General features: G+C 45.2%; 1 long non-coding RNA gene across 3 annotated transcripts; it reads left to right on the top strand.

Moving 5' to 3' along the window:
- Positions 1–8676: 8676 nt before the first annotated feature.
- LOC140578471 (uncharacterized) lies at positions 8677–11601 on the top strand. 3 transcript variants are annotated; one of them, XR_011982650.1, is made up of 4 exons: positions 8677–8853; positions 10439–10535; positions 10994–11105; positions 11235–11601. It is a non-coding gene; the product is annotated as an uncharacterized lncRNA (long non-coding RNA). The 3 variants fall into 3 exon arrangements; XR_011982649.1 differs by lacking the exon at positions 8677–8853 and having other exon boundaries at positions 10207–10535; positions 11238–11601; XR_011982648.1 differs by lacking the exon at positions 8677–8853 and having other exon boundaries at positions 10207–10535.
- The last annotated feature ends 308 nt before the right edge of the window (positions 11602–11909 follow it).

Here is an 11909-nt window from a genome sequence, read left to right as displayed (position 1 = left end):
GACGGTGAATGACAAACAGCAGAAGCGAAACACTGGGAGTAGGGGGGCAAGAAGACAGAAGTTTCAACACTTCTCTGCTCTTTTATTTGCTTAATATATACACACACACACACACACACACACACACACACACACAGCAAAGGCCCGTTAAAAGGGGGGTATGGGTGGCCTCCCACTGCAAGGTCAATTTCTCATGAGTTATGCTTGTAATGACCCCACAAGTGTAGAAAAACAGAACATGTACACAGGTGCCGCACGCAATGTTACACGGATGTTACAAATGCAGACAGGACACGGAAAAAGGGAGAAATACACATTAAAGGACATTGACCGTAAGTAGGGGTGATGGGGGGGGGCAGCGGGTGAAAATCCCAAGGTGAGAATGTGGGAACCCGGCCCCCCAGGAAGATCAGCTGACAGCCTGATGACCCTGGGGCTGATCCAGCTAACGAGGGTCTGCACAGCCGACACCACACTCAGCTTGGCCCTGGGATCTGGGGTCTTTCATCAATATGCACAGGAACGCCATGGCAACAAAAACACAAGAGTGTCAACTAAGGCCCAGAAAGTGTTTTTTTGTTGTTTTAAGCAAATCAGGTGACGTACCTAATCACTCCAAGTCTCTAGCTCTTATGCCCAATACTCACGCACCAATCTGGGTGGCAACACCCCTTAGATGCAAAGAACATCCAAGAAACACAGGGAGTGATCACACAGTAACCAGGCGTAGCACAACTTGCAGAAATTAAAAGCAGCACGTAGGTCAGCATTCCAGTACTGAGCCCGGATGGGAATCTCCACGATTCGCAATGTGAAACCAGTCTGCAAGCGCAAAAATGAGACGCAGCTCGCTAACCTGACATAATACAATGTTACATTAAACTGAAAAGATTAACTAGAATGTTCCCTTGAAAAAAAACCCATCAGATGTGACTACCAGACTTCAGGTTACTCTGTTTTTTTTAAATCAGGATAATAACCACTAATAGCACCAATGAACACTTTTCATTCTAATCAGCACTAAGGGACTCAGCCACAAATAATACTGAACATCATTACCCATCTAGAGAGGGTAATTTGGAGATAACTACATATATTACTCAATTATGGTAACACAGGTGAAATGCAATAACTGAAACTACCTCTAAAACAGACCTACAGTATGTACCATACTGAACAGTATGTGCTTAAAAGAAATGACGAAACAGCACTATTTGCTGTTTGTACAAGTATAAGCACAGGTACATTCTTTAGCTTTTGCATCTCTCATCTTGCTCTCCTTTTTGACACACGCACACGCACACACACAGACGCACACACACACACAAGCGGTGAGTGCACTGCAGGCCTGGAGATATTTTGATGACCCTTGACGTTTAATACCAAAGTTCAGGCTGGGAACACAGGCCCTGATATAGCATCAGCAGGTAATTTGAGCCGACTTGAAATGACTGGGAATCAGGCTGGAGAGCCAGAATAATGTGGCTGCCTAAACCCAGCCTGTTCTTAGGAAACGGCTAACATGATGGAGTATTTAAACAGGGACAAAACTAATGTAGCCCGTAACGTCCATCTATGCAGTGATGCAGGCCACTAAAGGAGAATCAGAGAGCTGGGCTGATGCAGGCCTGCCAAGCTCCACCATTGCTGCTGATGCAGGCCTGCCAAGCTCCGCCCTTTAACCAGCCCGGCTTATAACTGTCACCAGGCAGCAAATACAGAGGTGTTTTCATTCTCTTAGTGCATCGTGTTCCCAGAAAGACATCAAAGCTACACCTCTGGAACAAAAAAGCAAAATTGAAGCCAATGCCACAGAGTTGGGGGGGATATGTTGGCTAGGTGATAAATTCAAGCTTAGCACGTGACTGCAAAGCTGGTTTCTACGAGCTGCCGCTGTGATCCAGGGTGCCGTGCCTGTGGGGATGCCACGCCTGGGGAGCTGACGCGGAACCTTTGGAGGAGCGTGTCCTCTTTGGCGTGGCGTGCTCTCCTTGGGCACCATAGGCACATTCTCAAAGGAAACATAAACTAACACAAAATACCAGAGCTGCACCGACAGCAATATCAAGTCTGGCATGTGTGGTTCTGTCAATACGCATTGTGTATGTCATCCCAACAAACTCGAACAAACAGGAAATCGAGCTGAGACACCCAGTACACCAGAGCTTATTACAACTATTACTACTACTACTACTACTACTACTACATCACTGATACCATTAATAGCCACATAAACAAACTGTGATGGACTGGCATCTCATGCAGGGTGTCCCCTGCCCTGCATTTCCAGGAATTGGCTCTGGGTTCACTGCGATCCTGTACTGGGTAGGATGGATAAATAAAACAATTCGTACTAGAGGGGAATGGGTTAAATGAATATCATTTATCATGTTAAAAACATTCCCAGTGGAGCCAAGGGCACTGAGGAATGACAAGTGTATTTATGCTAAGGCATTTAGGATAGTTAGGAAATTAAGGCAGTGCCCAAGCTTACTCTTTACACAAAAAAACTGCTGACTCATTCTCTCTCTCACTTGGCCAGCAGCCTCCGTTTTAATATGGCTTTAGGCAGGTTTTACCCTTCAGCTTGCCCTGTCAGTTTTAAAATGCTGCCTGGTTTATTCTCTTCATAAGGGGCTGCCTGATTATTTTGTACCCCCCACGCCAGCTAAGTGCTGTCTTTCTGCCAAGGTTTAACTCTCCTTGGAACCCCTTAACAGGGCACTGGGGCAGTCTGTTTATAAAAACTGGGCCACAGTTTGAAATCTAACAGGCTGGCTGGTTGCACCATGTTTTTCCATAGCAAAAAAGGGCAGCTGATTCACACTGAGCACAGTGCTGCCCACACAGTTCAGCTGACCACCAGGTCTCAGCAGTCACAAGGGTCCCGGCTGAAAGTATGACATTAAATCAAAGATCTATTTTTTTGGGAGGGGAGGGAGGGAATCACTGCAGAAGATGTAGGAATACTGTTGAACCCCAAGGTGACAAAAGGGAGCTCAGCAGGCAAAATGTCGCACAGAGACTCTCATCGGTGTGGTCCTAACAGTGTCAGTCATGGCATCGCATGCTGTCATTCGCTTTCTGCATAAAAGACCATTGATGGGCCACCGGGACGGCAGCAGCATTAAGTGGCTGGGGACAGTGCGGAACAAAGACGAATGCAGCACAGGCCCTTCTGTCTGAACAGGAACAGCAAAGAACATTCTGCAAAAACAGCATGTTTTTTAAGATGCTCCTTTTACTGTTGAGAAAAAAACATGTACAAAACAAGCTTCAATGTGGAGACGGACTACCGTCAATCCATTTCCAGTAAGCGCTTAGGTAACTGGGTAATCAGAATGACAGTGATACACAGCTGGCCACAGCAGGCACCGCACAACCTGCAAGACATGTCGGTATTACTGTATTTACTACTGTTTTCCCCAGCTGACAATCATTCCGAATATTTCCTTCATTACTGGCAGACATATTTGTGTGTGTGAAGGTGGCTTGGGGACATGGAAGGGAGGGACAGGGATGAAGTGAGGGTGGGACTGACAACAAAGTCTGTACTAAATTAAAACATGCACAGACATTCTGGGGTAATCAATTAAACAGTCCTATTAGAGCTAACTTTGCTTTTCCCTGATACAAATTCAAAGTTATGTCTGCCAAAAAGACTTTTCAGTAATGCATATCAAATATGTTACGTTGAATGTGAACCACTTAAATCGGCACTTTCAACAAGAGACATATCCATACTGGTCTGAAGGTTAAACAGACTAATGCTTGGCATAGAAGAATCTCTTCATGTGAGGAAACAAGCTTTGATGCTATTCAGAGGCATGTCCACTTTAAAGAGAGGAATGTCTGCAATGTGGCCCAAAGATTCCAGGAAGCTTTTGTTCAGGACAGACGCTACCTATTGGGATGGGCGGGGGGGGGGGGGGCATTTATTAAAAATGTAAACTATGTAAACAATTTAACTGTGTATGAGTATGTAGAGTGATTCATGGCACAAAAATGTACAAGTGCAATAGTTAGCATACATTACAGCATTTTTTTTAATTATGGAAGACGTTATTTTAAATGCCACAGGGTATATAATACACAATGACATCAGTGACCAGGGAAAAACCTTCAGTTTTTAAAGAGGCCCCACACCCCCTCTCCCGGTCCCTGACAGCACGCAGGCTAAAACTACACTAACGTGTGACACGTGTGGCGTGCCTCAACTCGCTAACAATACTGTGGCTGTTAACAGTTCCTGCAATTCTTGCCTTTTCATGTAAGGCCTGAAATTAGCCACAGTTGTCTTCCCTCATTTGAATACTGACCGCCAATGTGACACCGTCAAAAAGCAAGAGTAACTCCACGTGAGATTCTGCTACCAATCGTGAACACGAGCACAGAGGAGGCAGCTAATCTGGTCCAGGAGACGTGACTCCCAGCAGCAGAGCAGGATCAGCGCTGAGCAGACTAAAGCTCCGCTTGATGCACTCCAAAGCCTCACTCTGCTGTGGGCAGCTGTGCTACATGGGAGGGTGAAACCCTGCCAGAGACGAGGCCTGCCTGCCGTGGTGATGCCCGGTGACCGTTTTCTGGCTGTGTCTATCAGGCGTCGCCCCCCCGGCGGCACCACATTTAATGCGTGCGGCGTGGCCCGCTGGAAAACGTGTTTCATAAGAGAGTTTCAGGGCGGGGCGGGCGCGACTCCATGCTGAGCGGCGGTCTGAAGAGAGGCTATTAATAGTAAACGCCTGCATGGCTGAAAAATGTCGGGAATCAGCGGTTACACCAGCTGGTATCCAGGGCGGCTGCACACAGGCCCAGTGTTCCCAGCATGGCATCGGGGGCCGATGGTACTCTCCTGGCATTAACACCTCCGTTTTCTAGGGGAAGGCAGGCCACGCATGTGCTTTTAAAGATCCTCACACTAGCACACGTATGCCCCCCCCGACACACACACACGTAAATGCTTATTCCCACACATAAAAGACCCCCACACTCGCTAGCTGCCCCCCAGTCATATGCAAACAAACCCTGGGTAAAGGAAAGGTTGGTAGGAATTCTGCCATCTCCCATGCAAAGCTCTCAGGATCTTTCTTAGGGCTATAGGCCGAGTCACGACAAAGATTTAACGTCAGCGTGAGGAACAAAGTTCCCCCCGAAAAGTGCGCAGACAAAAAAAGAAGGTACAGGAAAAAAAGAACAGCTTCAGCAGTTTTATGTGACCCCTACAGACGAAATAACCGGCAACCAAGACTTTCTCTCATTATACTTTGATATAAGTTGACTTAAAATGCAGGTTATATATTGATATATCTATATCCAGGGTACAAGAGTCCCTCATTAACCAACCAACTATAAATGATGCCCTACAAAAAGTAACCCCAGCTGATTTTTCAAAAGGAGTAATGATATTTTTATGTGATACATTAGATGTTGCGTATTAATGTGCATCTTGGAAAAACATGCGAAAATAAAGGCCTTCTTAAGGTCATTACTGAATAGGTGTCTGCACCAGTTTCTATAACCCCAAGGACTTCTACGGGACAGGAAAGACATTTTTTTAAGCCCATTTCGTTCTTAGCAGAATGAAACTGACGACTAATCCAAAGCAAGGTTGCTTTCAATCTGACAATGAACTTTGAGTCTTTCCAAGCAGTACTGCAGAACTCTGTGCCCCTGGGGCAAACCAGTAAAGAGCAGCACACTTTCAAACAAGTATGTCTTCTAAGAAATGCTATGTTAAGCACAAGGAACTTCTGTGAATGTAACAGGAAGGCCTGCCCATTGCAGATGTAATGCAAAATTGAGCCACCGTGCTACTCAGCATGCTCTTTATACTGGCTACATGTACAACCTTGTTTTCAAAAAAGTTGGGAAGCTGTTTTAAATGTAAATAAAAAAACAAAGAGTGCAATGATTTACAAATCATACAAACCCATACTTAATAGAAAATGGAACAAAGACAACATGTCAATCTTAACTATTGTTTTATGACAAATATATAGTCAATTTGAATTTGATGCCAGCAACATGTTTCGAAAAGTCGGGACATTGGCTTGTTTACCGCTGTGCTGCATCACCTCTTCTTTTAACAACACTCTGCAAACGACTGAGACCCGAGGAGACTAGTTGATGAATGTTTTAAAAGTGAAATTTTGTCTCATTCTTGCATAATATAGGATTTCAACTGCTCAGTAGTTCGGCGTCTCCTTTGATGTGTTTTTCATTTCATGATGTGCCAAATATTTCCAGTGGGTGACAGGTCTGGACTGCAGGCAGGCCAGTCTAGCACCCGGACTCTTCTACTACGGAGCCATGCCGCTATAATATGTGCAGAATGCGGTTTGTCATTGTCTTGCTGAAATACACAGGGCCTTCCCTGAAACAGGTGTCTGGATGGCAGAATGTGTTGCTCCAGAGCCTGTGTGTATATATCATTCAGCATTAATGGTGCCTTCCCAGATGTGCAAGCTACCTAAGCCATGGGCACTAATGCAGCCCCATACCATCACGGATGCTGGCTTTTGAACGGTCTGCTGATAAGAAGCTGGATGGTCCCTCTCCTCTTTAGCCTGGAGAATGTGGCGTCCATGATTCCCAAAAAGAATTTTGATTTATCAGTCCACGGGCCAGTTTTTCATTTTGCCTCAGATGATCTTAAAGGAGCTTGGGTCCAGAGAAGTCGGTGGTGTTTCTGGATCATGTTTACCATGCAAAGAAGAAACCAGACCTAGAGTTTCAACCAGCGTTTTGGATGCAGCAATGAACTGTGTACACAGGCAATGATTTTCGGAAGTGTTCCTGAGCCCATAAGGTGATTTTGACAATAGAATTGTTTCTGTTCTTAATGCAGCGCCACCTGAGGACCCAAAGATCGCAGCTATCCAATATTGGTTTTCACACTTGTCCTTTGCATAGAGATTCCTCCAGATTCTCTTAATTTTTTAATGATATTATGTACTGGAAGTGATAAAATTCTCAAATTCTTTGTAATATTAATTTGAAGGACATTATTCTTAAACGGTTGCACTATTTGCCCATGCAGTCTTTCACAGAGTCTGCCTGTCTGGGAGGCTCTTTTTATACCCAATCATCTTACTAAGCTGTTGCTGATATACCTAACTGTGAGATATTCAACCAGGTGTTTTGTGTTAGCATTACACAATTGCAAGTCCTTTGTTGCCCATGTCCCAACTTCTTGAAATGTGTTGCTGGCATCATATTTGTCATGATACAATAAAGATTTCTCAGCTTCAAAATTTAATGTCATCTTTGTTCTATTTTCAGTCAAATGTGGGTTTATATGATTTGCAAATCATTGACTTCTGTTTTTATTACAGAGCGTGCCAACTTTTTGGAAACGGGGTTGTATAGTTGTATAGAGGGAACTGACATAGGGGAAAGAGACTAGCTGTTAAAGCAAAATGTATTTGAGGACAATTGCAGAAGGACATGAACCATGAAAACACAACCATTATTTCCTGCAAAATTCTGTCTGAAGTGCACAGCACACTGGTAATACAGATTTAAAGGTCAGTGGTGAGAGACACAGTGGCGCTCACGCGCTCCCTCTGAGGACTGGTACATGGGGTGGGGGGAGGAGGTGGTGGAGGAGAAGTGTACAGGCGGGCTCTTAGACAACAAAGGGAATACATAGAGACGCACTTACACACATACAAGCTCATGCACGTGGGTGGCAGCGTGGGAGGGTGAGGGAAGCAGAGAGCAGAGACTGCTGGAGAAGAGGAGAAGGGAGGAGAGCTACGTGGAGAAGGATGATACTACTATTACACCCCTACTCATTTCCACTTAAAGACAAAAACCTAAAGAAATTCAAAGGAAAAAAAAACATGTGAGTGGACAGGGAGTGGGGCTGACTGCCAGGGGATGATGCATTCGCTGGACACAAAGCAGAGGACAGAATCACTGAAATAACTGGATGGGGGGTCATAGAAGACCAGTTTCGGCTGTGCAAGTCCAGGTTGCAAGCAGAGGCATGCACAGAGGGAATCACCCACACATGCAAACCTCAGTCTGTGCTGGAGGCTACCATGCAAATAATACAGAGCAAGAGGCAAATTCTGCAACACGGGCACTCCCCTCTAGTCTCCCAGCTGCCCTCAAGGACAACCCCACTCTAATTCCACGGCCCCTTGAAAGCGACACAACTGACAAGCAAAGAGCAGTTTCAATATTTCATCAGACTGCTCTTTTCAACATGCCAGAGGCCAGCATAAAACAGATATCATTCAGACATGCATACACACACATTAGGGTGCGATATGAATACATACAGCAACCTTCCAAGGCTTATCATGAACATGGTCATGGTTTACTCGTACACATGTAACACTTTTATATATACACAGGGATGCACAAAACTGGTATGCAAGTACGCCTTCACCTTTAAAAGAGATACACGCTGCAGTCGATTGTTGTAGAAGCGCAAATGCGTATTCTATGTAGGTTTGGGCTGATATGACAAGAAATTACCGTGCATTTTAAATTTAATGTTCATTACGGTATAAAAGTTCAAATGCACGGTAATTTCTTATGTATGTCTGTGTATATACACACAGACACACACATATATAAATGAAACAAATGACACATTGGGTGTCATTTGTAAATCATTTCTCTTTAACGTGTTTATTTACGCCTGCTCTGTGCTAAGTGCTTTTTTGCAGCCGCGGCTCCGATCTGCGCTGGGTATGACTAAGAGCGCCATTAGCTCCTGCGACACGGTTCCCATTAAGCGGCAAACCAGTGAAAATGTAGAGAGAGGGAGGGAAGGAGAGAGAAAGGGAGTGAGCGAGCAAGCGGCGGCCCGGTTCCTGACTCACGGCGGAAGTCCTCTAGGTGAACCCCTGCGCCGCGCCATGACTCAGCCTCTCCCGCGCGGGCTGACCGAGGCGCGTACGGCGGGCGGGAAAACTCAGGGAAGGCCGCCGGGCCTCGCGGCGAAGGGGTGGGGGGGGGTCGCGTGTAGACACGGTTACTAGCTGCAAAGAAGCGGGAGAATAGTGACTGGTGCTCGCTGACAGAGCTGCTTCCAGAACCTTCTCCATGTCGGGAGAGCCGAAGCCTTTATTTTAAAAGCATTCACCCGTTCAGTCATAAATGCCTTACGTAGCACATATGAACACGCAGAATATATACCAACTGCCTGAAAGCCGCGTCTGGCCTCATGGGGGACATAAAATTAAAATAAATAAAAATCGAGGCTGCCTAGCTGCAGCAGTCTGATAAACAGTCCGTGCAGGGAATCTCTCAATTCAGTGGAATTTAAACAGAAAAAGAAGGATAATTTTTAATCTGTTTGGAATCCAGACGGCTGTCCGCTCCTCCACCAGGAAGGTGGTTTCCTTAAGCTTGTTTTTCAGACGAGACCAGAAACCGTCCCGGTCCGCCCATGAGTCAGTGTCTGCCAGATTCCTGCCCCGTTACATCAACCCGAAGTAGGTTCGACGCGTCTAGACGATCCGCTCCCCTCTCCACGGTGGGGACGCAGCGGCGAAAAAAACAAACGCAGCTCACTTCTCCACGGTCTCTTGTCGCCACCTAGCGGCGGATCCTAGCACCATGGGAATTAGGCGGCATTTCCGAACGACAGGCAACCTTTAATCCCACGTGGTTTCGGCATAACAACCCCCACTGCGCCTTTGAGGATTCACAGAGCAAATGCTTGGCCACAACTACGGTTTCGCTTTCCTCAAATTCTATTGCCAAGAAATGTTTGTGTAGGAGGCAAAAAACTTTCTTTTTAATCACGTTTTTTTTTTTTTTTTTTGGGGGGGGGGGGTAAAAGTTTAAAGTGTAACAATTGTTCATACTAAGTGACTCAAACTACATAGATGTGCATGTGAGGGATGTTTCCCCACCCACGAGTGTGGGTATGCTTGTAGAGTAAACAGCAACCCATAAGCAGAGGTCACCATACACACCCGCTCTAGGAACTGAAGTGCAAATCTAACAGTGTTGAAATAGTACCGGTATACAATGCCTCTTACCCATAAGTAAGGGAGGGAGTATTTATAACAACAACCATTTTCTGTTTGAGACTGTGCTTATGAGTCACATTTCACAAATTTGCTCAAATGAGGCTCTAGTGTTTTCAATTTGTAAAACTGAAAATCTTATAAATGTGAAATTTGTTCCTTTTTTTCTTTTACATGAAATAGCATTTTATTCATCTTCTTAGAAAGAGCAAAGGAAAGGGCAAGTGACCCAGATAATGCTCAGAAATGAAATTCCTTTAATGAAAACACTTGACTGTTGAACTGAATAGCTGTCATCCACTCATACTTGTAAGAATATGAATATATACAAGGTAAATTAGAGGAATATACAGTTTCCACAGGCTGTGCTGCAGCAGTGTTGCATTCACTTAATTAAAAACAACAAATGTATTAAATATAAAATGTGTCAACTCATCACATTGCAGATGCTGGGCTGACTACAAGCTCTGGCCAAGTTGTGCCCTCTTTACCAGTCTGGCCGACAGCAGAGCTGCCTCTGGAGCACACTGGAAAGAATATTTTGTAAGTCAATCCACTGACAGTAGTACAGAGTAATCTGCTTCCTTGAGCACGGACAGAGAGTGGTCAGCACACTTATGTGACTCAGGCATTTTGGGGTTGGCTAGAGGACCTCTGCATGGGTGTTTGTCACCAGAGTTAAGGGATCCTCTACCCTGTCAGGTCACACCTGCACGTAATGTCAACACGAGGATTAGGCATTATCCCACACGGAAGCAACGTTCCAAATGGCAGGGGGCTGGAACGTTTTTGTGGAAACACAAAGGTGGGTTGTATTTTCAAAGGGAATATTCCCATCACACGTAGATATTCCCATTACACAGCTACTCCTGCCACATGAACAAAAACAGCATCATTCTAATAAAAGTAAACAAAGGGAAATTGTTTCACGCTCTTGATGGAAAGCAGTTTCCACCTCCATCGCATGCGCAACAGACTGACGGGCGTTGTACCCTTAACAGCTTTCCATATGGCCTCTCACAGCAGAATATCGAAACTCCATAAACATGCTTCCCACCTCTGACAAACCGGCACCCCTGGGACATACAGGCAGGGAGGAGGCCGCACTGTCACGTAAGCATAACAAAGAGCTGTTAGTTAAAAACAGCCAAGCAGAGGTGCTGCAAAGCGGTAAGGTTTCATGTACAGCTGAAATGTGGAATCAGAAAAAGTTTGCTCTCCTGTTTTGCTCCCCTATCCTAGCAGGCACTGGGCTGGCAGCGGCCCAGACTCCCAAACATTGGCATGGAGTCGGCGTGGATGCACGTCACCGAGCCTTCAGAATGGGCCCCGACTCCTCCGTCATCAAGCAGAACATACACGCATGGTCAGAACTTCAGAAGACATCTTCAGTGGTTAGGTCAAAGTAATAATAAGTCATTAGGTGTGTGCCAAAACGAGTGGCGACAACAGTCTGATAAAATAACCAAAAGTGTCTGTTTGGATTCAAAACAATCCGGTAACCTTATATAGAAGGAAAACCAGAGTGCTATCTAGTGTTATCATATGTCTTTGCAAAAGGAACACATGCTCCTTCCTTTGTTTTGCATGTCAATAAAAGATGAAGATTTCAAAACTTCAGCTGACAACAGATTCCTTCCCCATGCACTTAAATTTCAGGGGTCACTTCATATGATTGACAGCTCCTGCTTTTGTTTTGATTATAATAAATTCTTTCAGAGATATGTGAGAGTGCTCTTGGCCACAGTCCCAGGACAGCAATAATCATCTTAATAACTCAGAACAAAACAAAAAAAACTCTTTTCAGATAGACCTTTACCCCACTCCTCTGGGAACATGGTGGTTTCCATGGAAAAAGAGCAACAGACCGATTTCCAGGAGAGGCTCGAGTGGAGTAGCAGTCAGTGTCTCTGCATT

Source organism: Paramormyrops kingsleyae, chromosome 15 (assembly GCF_048594095.1).
Source record: "Paramormyrops kingsleyae isolate MSU_618 chromosome 15, PKINGS_0.4, whole genome shotgun sequence".
NCBI classification, from domain to species: domain Eukaryota; kingdom Metazoa; phylum Chordata; class Actinopteri; order Osteoglossiformes; family Mormyridae; genus Paramormyrops; species Paramormyrops kingsleyae.
Note: the sequence above shows the minus strand (reverse complement) of the source record. Positions and strands in the feature narration are given on the sequence as shown.